Genomic DNA, 9402 nt, shown 5'->3' with positions numbered 1-9402 from the left:
TTTATGCGCATAGTCCAAGTCTTCTTCTCCGTTTTTAGTGTATCTCTGTGGCAGAATTACAGCGCCACATACTGGTCTGGCATGTATACTACATCGTTTTGTGTCGGTTTCGTGGTTTCGTGTGGACGCAGATATTTCTTGAGACGAGGGAAAAAAAAAGATCGGATAGGGAAAGCTCTGGCTTCGTGTGGACGTAGCCTTAAAATCTATTTCATTTTGTTGTATTTAGGTTGATTCAGTAATGTTTAGCAATATTTTTTTACTTTACCACATTTTCAGGTTAATATTTTTCAGAATAATTTCTATAATGTAAATGTTTTTAAAAAAGGTATATTATGACATTTCAAGTGTAATACTACATATACATTTTTAGCTTATGCTGTTATAATATAAATACTGATGCTCTTTAGTATATTCAGCATAAACCAACACTGCAAAATCCAAAAATAAAGTGTTTATTCAAGTCAAACATTTTATTTTTAAATCAGCCTTACAAATTAGGTTAGACCATCAAAAGTAATTTTTATGGGACCAGTCAAATAGAAAAAAGATCCTTTAGGAAATATTTGCCACTTTTTCCAGTGTACTTATAGCTATACTTGACTGTTTTTAGATTCAAGTTTAAAGAATAAACCATATAAGTTGAAGTGTGTAATTTGTTTGCTAGTGGTGAGCCACTAACTGTACTGCAAAAACTGATTCAGTCTTCCATTGTTCGCAAAACAGGGAGTCCCACCCCACACTCACGCCATTGGCTGAGCCAGAAGTAGACATGTTGAGCAGCTCAAACAAACTGTTTAAAAAGCACCACAAGGTCAGTTTTTACACAAATGCTTTATTTAAAGGTGTCTCTATGTTAAAGGGATAATTTACCCAAAAAAAGAGAATACTGTCATCATTTACTCACCCTCGCGTATAGCCTAGTTCCAAACTTGAACACAAAAGAAGAAATTTGAAGAATGTTGGGAACCAAACAACATTGAAGCCTATTGGCTTGAGACACTGAGACATTTCTCAAAATATCTTATTTTATGTTCCAAGGAAGAAAAGAGTTTTGGGTGGAGTATCCCTTTAATATAAAAAAGATGCACTTCACCTTTAAATCAATGGATGAATTACATAGCAAATGTTTCCAGCAACTGTAACCTTTATATTAAAAAAAAGCCAAACCCCTGTAATTTAGTATTTGCATAAGGCATTGGAAAGGTTAAGCGGTGTTTACAAAGCTGAAGACCGCACTGTAGCAAGATTTCAAACTCATTGAGCATGCCTACTTTGCATACTAATGTCCAGAGGTAGCTTAAAGCCTGTATCTTCCCCCTGTAAATCCAGGCCAGCTCCAGGGCAGAGGGAATCTGCCCGGGCTCCGCCGCTCATGATAACAATACAGCAGCAATTAATGAAAGGCCTGCTAGGGATTTATTATGACGGAGGAGACCAGAAAACGGTGCCAGAGATCCTGGACGCTCGACATTTGAATACAGGCCACAAATTATAAACAGTTTCAGTAAATGAAGTGACTGAGTGTCTTTGTTCCACAGACGTACATCTTCCTATTGCTAGCAAGGAACAGGGCGCTCTAACCACTAGCGTGGCCAGCTCTGGGAAAGGAAGTTATTGAAGCCTGGATTTCCTGCTTTCAGCTGTGGCCAAGAACTTGGAGGTTTATGGCGGTTTCAGGAACTGACTCATCTAATGATTCATGGATCAGAGATTGCTTTTCACATGTGTCTGGTCATGGAAAAACTTGCTTGAATAAGAACATATAACATTTTGGAATGCCAAAGACGGCTGAAGAGCACAATATTATTAGATATAAGCATACGTTCTTCAGAATAACTGTTGTTCGGAAGCCATTTCTATCAACATTAATTTCTTCCTCTGAACTGACTAAGCCCTCCATCTGGTTTGCATTACAAGGCTATAACTTTGAAGTGTTGGAACTGGTCTTGCTCGTCTTTTCAGTTTTAACAACAAGCAAAAATGCTCTTGTATTCACAGAAAATCTCTTCTACTAGGAATGTTAACTTGGAGAACACTCCAAAATCAGGCGACAATTAAACTTCAAACTAAAGTGGTCTCAGTGCTTTAAATATAAAAATCACTCCAAAGCATACTAGTGCATCATAATCACTACCACAGCTGACAGGCCAAGTCCGAATTTATAACATTTTTTTAAAATATTACCAGCCGGGGGCAAAACACAAACAGTGCTTGCAAAAATGGTCGTCAGGACCAAAGTGCGCTCCGTGGTTGGCAGTCATTTTATGGCAGTTGTCCTGAAACACATTTACTTACATGACATCAGCGGCTAAGAGCCAGCTTTTCATTTTGGTGGCAATTTACCTCAGTTTCTTTAAGGGCTTGTTGTTACAACTAAACAGCAGACCACACTCTGTTATTCCCTTGGAGAATCAATTTACCGCGGGTCGTGCTCAGACTCCAGGCTACCAGTTTCTGTTTGTAACACAATATTAAACGACCACAAATTTTTAAAAGTAGCAAATGATAATTCGATTTAACCTGCGTTAGATCAGTAAACATAAAAGCAGCGAGTGACACACTGTATTAAAATGTGACTTTTTGAAGATTAAGAAAGATTCAGTTTTAAGATAATTAAAAACAACTCTAAAAATATATGTATATTTTGTTGTTTTAAAGTACTAAATGTTTACTTGAATAATTTCTTTAAAAATGTGTTTATTTTGAGAATTTCAGAAATGCATGTACTATAATTTTTAGAATAATTTATACACATTTTATATATAAAATTGCGTTGTTATTATACGTTGCGTTATTTTAATTTATTTAGGGCTATATTAATATTTAACATTATTTAACAAGTGTTTATTAGCATTCATTTTTGTGTGGTATCAAATTATTAAGAAACATGAAATATTGGTATCAGTTACTCAAATTGTAGTGTTTAGTATTGTGATATTTGGTATATTCGCCTTTATGGGTTCTTTTAGTGGGGTGGTGTTTAACTTTACGCTTCTCGCTGATAACAGATACGGCTCCCTATAAACACGAATGTGAACAACAGCCAAAGTATTTGTGATAAAACTGATGGAAAAGTAAACCAGACTGATTGTTGAAAATACTTCCAGGTATAGTCTGAGAGAACCGGGCAAAGGCAGTTTATTTTACACAAATGCAACTTAAATCAGTTCATGTCAATGAATATAAACAATTCCAGCACTGAAACATTAAAAACAGAGTGGCCCTAAATTCATAACTCAATTTAAACATTAGTGTGAAAGTGCATTGAGTGAACAGTGAACAATACATGATGGGCGTTGATTAGTTTAAAAATGTCACTGTAGCAGCTGCGGTTTTGATGCTTGCGGTAGCGACTAGCGAGCTGCTAAAGAGTCAATCTTTGGTACATTTGATGTTAATAACCAACATTCAACCATTATGACACATTTCCTTTTTTCGCCGTCCAACATATGTGATTCATTTTCTTCAAAACATTGCATTGTGTTACAAACAAAAACGGAGGGTCCATCCAGAGATCATAAATACATCTGTTGAGTTCATCAATCAGAAAAGAGTGACTAATACTTGGGTTTGTACATAACGGCATCTGATCGGTTCAGCTCTTTATTTAAAACAGCTGTTTCCATTACTTGAAGAATGCACTTGTGAGTAGAGACAAGAATATTGCTGCAAAATACAACATCCTTGTATTCACTAAATATATTACGGAATACAGAATTCCTTCTTAACGTTCGCCTGCTATTATGTAAATCATTAAAAGCAGGACCTTCCAAGGACCTCATATTTTCCATGGCTTTGATTTTTTTCCCCCTCCCGGCGATAATCTTAATTCCTGTTCGACCACCACAGATAGATTCTAATAGGAAATGATGCCTATGAAGAGTAAAACACACAGGACGTGGCTGTTTGTGTTGGTCTGTCTCCCAGCAGAGTTTAGTAGTTCACATTACCCCTGACCACAGAGCACAGCAAAGTGAGTTAGCTGCTTCTAGAAGTGGCAAAGGCACTTTTGTGCGGTTCATTCATATCTGTTGTAGCCTTGTTGAGGTAAACCCTATTTCATAGTGTATCGCCATTATAAACCTATTTGTTCCACGCTGCCCACCGAGTGAACATAAATCACATGCAGTCAATAAAAACATCAACATGTGAGAGAACATACGCCTAGCGAGGCCGAGCGCATTTCTGAATACCTATTGCTTGTTTTTAATGTGCCAGGTTTTAATACAAGGAAACCGCTCATTTGGACATTATTCAAAACAACTCTTTAAATGATTCACTAGAATGATGCAATGTTTCAAGCAGGGGGTCTTGTCAGTACAAAAGTGGATCGACTATAGGCTTTTGGAAACCATAAGTAGATTTTGATTGAACAGTTTATTGTAGTACTACTAAAAACATATTGAACTTGCATATACTTCAATTGATTTTTCCGTACATTTCTGCCATATGTACATAAACTGACAGTCACCACTGATAAGCTACTACTAAATATTGTAGAAACTTAATTTTCAGTAAAGTTGCTTTGCAACGATTTGTATCGTAAAAAGCGCTATACAAATAAACTTGAATTGAATTAAACTACATATTCCTATTGCATCTGATTTCCATCCGTCATTTGGACACAAATTTCAAAACGGACTGTTAGCAAACATCCCACACGGGAACATAAAAAATACAAACCGAGGAAATGCTATTGTTTAGCATGCAGGATGTCAGTAAGACTAGCGTATTCTCCGACTTCGGTTCGACTTTTTGATCATTCATTCTTTTCAAAGAAACTTCTTACAAACAATTCGATGGCAGTCAACAGAAAGTTGGCGACTCAAATATGAAGCGATTTAAAATGCCATTGATAAGCTAAGTGAGCAACAGATAACGTATTTGAAGCATACATGGGCCATATGGTGCGACGGCCGCTGCCGCCTGTTGCTGGCATAACAATAGCATGGACAACAAATGACGGGCACAGTATTAGCTTGGATTCCCTGAGCAGTAAACGTGAGAGCAAACGTTCATATTTGCATATTTTTTTCTCTTACAGGTGCAGAAAGGGTCTAAACCAGATGTCTGCTTGAGCACAACACTGTTTGCCTTCTACAATTCAATGGCCTCACACACACTCCTCCCCGGCTCAGCAACAGGAAAAACAATAGGTTCTCTCTGTGCGCTCCCGTTCCCCCACAATCCTCCATTCCCAGAGGTAACTCAATCCACTATGTCTGAGCAATGCACCTATTCTCTTCTCATTTCACAACTGAAAGACTGCTTTCTTCCTGAGCCACGCCGGAGAGCACCACTGAAACAGAAAGTATTGAAATTAATGTTTCTTCCCTCCTGATTCAAATTCATTATTTATGGTCAGTGACATGCGATTTTCCTTAACAGAGATTGCAGCCCTATTTTTGAAAAGGGCAATTCGCTACTTTTAGAAGCTAAACAAACAGCTTCATTTGAAAAGGAAACAGTAGGAAAATCAGCTTCAAAACTCCTTTAAGTTTTCTCGGTTGTGTTTTGAGCAATAAGTAACTATTTAAAACTCCACTATATGTAACACATACTCAATTCACATTTTAGATCTACACTAAATGTGAAAGATGCAGTACTGTTTGTGATATGCTGTTCATAGACAATCGATTTCTCATTCATAAATAATAATAATAATATATTAGTAACACACTAACAACACATAACTTACAATAAACATTACGCTCAGGCAACCCGGTTAACACAAATGAACAATATACTAACAAAGAGCACATTAAGTAAAGGTTAAGTTTGAAACTATTTAGTCATAGCATCAAAAAATATTTCTACTCAGAATGTACGGTTTCTTTTTTTTATATGTAGCTAATGAGTACTTTGATAAGGTTCCTCTATTTTCGAACCATCTGATCAAGAGTCAGATGTTTGACATTAAGTGATGGATTCAATGTGAGACAACGTTTCATTCTCTCACTTGAAAATGTCAACCAAGCGTGTGTGTTCAACAGGTCTTTGTGTGCACTGCATAACACTGAGCACAAAGCACTTATTGCTACGCCAATTTTACACAACAAGCAGATTTGCTTCTCATCACTGTGATACTGTATGTCAGAGGTTACATCTGATAGAAGTCAATCTGTTTACTGTAGTACATGATAATGGCCCAGTTAGAGGACACAAACAACACATTGTGTCTCTCGGACCCTAAAAGGGCCAATGTGAAATATAAGACAATAATTAACTACAAGAAAAGAGGTCTTTTCCCAAAAAGACACAATAGAGGAACTTGTTTCCTGTTAAGTATTAAAGTCCAGAATAGGCTAAGGGGCTGCGGTTTTAAAGCTTTTGCATTAGAAAGACAATAAATACATAATAAAACAGCTATTGTACGCTCTTTATTGTACACTGTAAAATGTGAAAAAGTGTAGCTGATACCTTTAGCTATTTCTACCTGCGCTGTAATCAGTTTGTTTCCATCCATTCACAATCATTTCTGTCATTTCTACTCAATTTTGTAAGTATGTTGTGAACTCAGTTTTCATTAAAGATGACATTTGAATTGGTCCAAAAAAGTAAAATGACCTTGTGACTTGGGCATCACTGATTTACTTAGCACATTTTTAGTGCTGTAAAATTTGCTCAACCATTTTCTAGTAATGGTTTCCACTAAAATATGCTTCTACAGTTAAAGCTGTAATAAATCATTAGGGCTCTAATTTCAAGAAGCTTTCACAAGCTTTATGGTGACTAATACTGTTACAGTTGTATTACAATAGTAATAACAGTACGGTTGTATAATGGCTGAATCATAATTAGCTTGATTATATAGAATTCATAAGCTAAAAGTGAAACTCACAGCTCGTTTTATTTGGGGGTTTAAGCAGCTGGAGGTGTGAATGAGGAACAGAGGCATGTGTGATTTCACAATGAATGAATTCACAAAAAAGGACAGTGAAATGGTTAAAAACGTCAAACATTGTAGAATGACAATCTATACGCCATTAGGTAAAAGCCTGGATAGTTAGTGGAGTTGGTAAAGCCTAGTCACTGATGAAGTGCTAAGCTAAGCTACGCCGTCCCGTTGTTATACTGTCGTTACGTTCATAGTTTCGTTCCTAAATAAGAGGTTTTAAAACACACACAATAACTGACAAGCTGTGTTTTAACTGGCATTGTCGTTTATAAAATCCAAATACAACGCGCCGAAGCACGACGTTACTCCATAAGAAACAGGGCGGGCAAATCCCAACAAAGGAAATGACAGAGGAATAGCAGCCAGATTCTCCCATGTAATCTTTCTGAAACAAGCTGATACATTAAAACAATGTCAGCAACTGCTAGAACTGTATAGCAGCTTTGGACAAACAAATTGGATAGCCTACTTTTACAATTGCACAAGCGTGAAGTAAAGTTTCTCCAGAGTCACTAAGTCTGGAAAGTTCAGTGCGAGTACAGTGTTGCTGTTGTTGTTTTAAAAATAAAAGACACAAATATTAAAGCTTACGGATGTGATGTATTTTCCGTGTCATTCTGCGTATGACGACCACTGTGATATAGGCTAACTAAATAAAGACGCCAAGAGTTGACGCGAGTCAGATAAATAAAGAGAAGAAAAGTCAAATGCGTACTTACGGGTGAGATGGGAACCGAAGCTGGTGAATAAACGCCAAAGATACGCGAGCAACAAGTCTCTCCGCGCTATATTTGAGCTCCGCTCCGAAATGTGCGGCGTAGCCAACTATGGAGGAGAAAACAGCAACATTTGGATCCGTCATCTTGTCCAAAATTCTTTTCATGCAATAATCAATGTCCAAAACAAAAATGTTCCCCCAAAACGACGCGTATTGTTTCTGGGTGTAAATGTACAGGACTTACTGCAGAGCACGGGCGCGCGAGGTCAGCTTCTTTAGCAAAAATGTGAAAAATGTCAAAGATTTTCGTGCTATGTCAGACTGAGTCAGTGGACAAAGTGAAAGCACCCTGTTGCTGCAGCAGCGTCGAACTAAATCCCACTGAAAAAAGATACTTTGAGTTCGACCCCTCTTGATACATGCCTATCAATAGTGATAACCGCGCAAAACAGTTTTGTATTTGCTCGTCTGCTTTAACTTAATCCATAAAATCGTTTGCTCTTAAGCCGTTAATTACCTTAAAACTTACCTTAACGTCCGCTTTATTTATATCAACATTTAAGTTCGGCCCCTTTGTTTTGTTCTTGTGTGGGTTTGTATAGTTTTTTTGCAAACTGTGTAAAGTTATTCTTGTGTTTTGGGGCCGGCCGGGAATGTGAACGGGAATCTCCGCCGCACCGATAGAGATGCGAAGAATGCTCGGAATGAGAGCAGGAATGAAATGAACGCGAGCCGCGTCGAGTTTGCAGCAGGGCGGAGCCAGAGGGTGGCGTCATCCCGCAGCTTCTCCCACATCCATGGGGATGACCTCACAGGACACGTCCAAGCCGTCCTCCAATAGGAAACAGCACTGGCTTGTTTATACTTTCTAACCTATTTGTTTGCAACCTATTGATTCGGATCAATGCAATAATAGCACTTTAATGCCTTGCTGTCTTTATTGTAGGCATGCCTTTATTTAGATTAAGTAAGTGTAATACAATATTTCATAATATTAAAAGAATTAAAAACATTATTCTACATGTATAATCATTGTAGAAAATATATAATATGTATCACAGTATGTGGCCCATGTGGCCCATTCTCCAATCGGAGAGGCAGACTTTTGTAAACATATAAATAAATAAATGCATCACATTTAAATTGTTTAATGTGCCATACTCAGTAAAATGGAAGCTTGAGGACATTTTCATTTTTAATTAATTTTAGTCAAATATAGGTGCTTATGCTTATAAGCACTGGTGCCATTACAGCACGTCTCTAAGACCACAGACAAATTACAGACTATATTTTTCAAAAGATTAACTTAAAATAAATTAACTCTGTAAGTTATCAGCATAACAACATGACACTGCCAAAAATTTTGCAACAAACGTACTCATCATGCACACCTCAGACCAAGCTTACTGTAATAAGCTGAAATTAGGCTACTTTTACAGACAGAAAGTAGTCCAAATATATTCCCCACTTTTCTTAAAGGGGCGACATCCATTGTGCACTAAAAGTCTGGAAGAATTAAGATTTTCGAATGTATTTGAAAGAAGTCTCTTAAGCTCACCAAGGCTGCATTTATTGGAAACATTATTTGATACATTTATTTATACAAATAACTAGGGATGCACCGATACCACTTTTTCCAGTACTCACCCGATACTGAAATTAGGCTACTTTTACAGACAGAAAGTAGTCCAAATATATTCCCCACTTTTCTTAAAGGGGCGACATCCATTGTGCACTAAAAGTCTGGAAGAATTAAGATTTTCGAATGTATTTGAAAGAAGTC

General features: G+C 37.2%; 1 long non-coding RNA gene across 2 annotated transcripts in view; it reads right to left on the bottom strand.

Moving 5' to 3' along the window:
* Positions 1-8319, bottom strand: part of LOC107730093 (uncharacterized) — a 21687-nt gene extending 13368 nt beyond the window's left edge. Inside the window, exons 1-3 of one of the 2 annotated variants that reach the window (XR_001638654.1) lie at positions 8149-8319; positions 7864-7990; positions 7621-7726 (exon numbers count right to left, since the gene is read on the bottom strand). This is a non-coding gene — a long non-coding RNA (uncharacterized LOC107730093). The remainder of the gene's footprint in view (positions 1-7620; positions 7727-7863; positions 7991-8148) is intronic. The other variant, XR_001638655.1, reaches the window with a different exon arrangement.
* Positions 8320-9402: the final 1083 nt, after the last annotated feature.

The sequence above is a fragment of the Sinocyclocheilus rhinocerous genome, unplaced genomic scaffold, assembly GCF_001515625.1.
Source record: "Sinocyclocheilus rhinocerous isolate Xijiao unplaced genomic scaffold, SAMN03320098_v1.1 scaffold878, whole genome shotgun sequence".
Taxonomy (NCBI): domain Eukaryota; kingdom Metazoa; phylum Chordata; class Actinopteri; order Cypriniformes; family Cyprinidae; genus Sinocyclocheilus; species Sinocyclocheilus rhinocerous.
The sequence above is the reverse complement of the archived record's forward strand: the minus strand, read 5'-3'. Positions and strand labels throughout refer to the sequence as shown.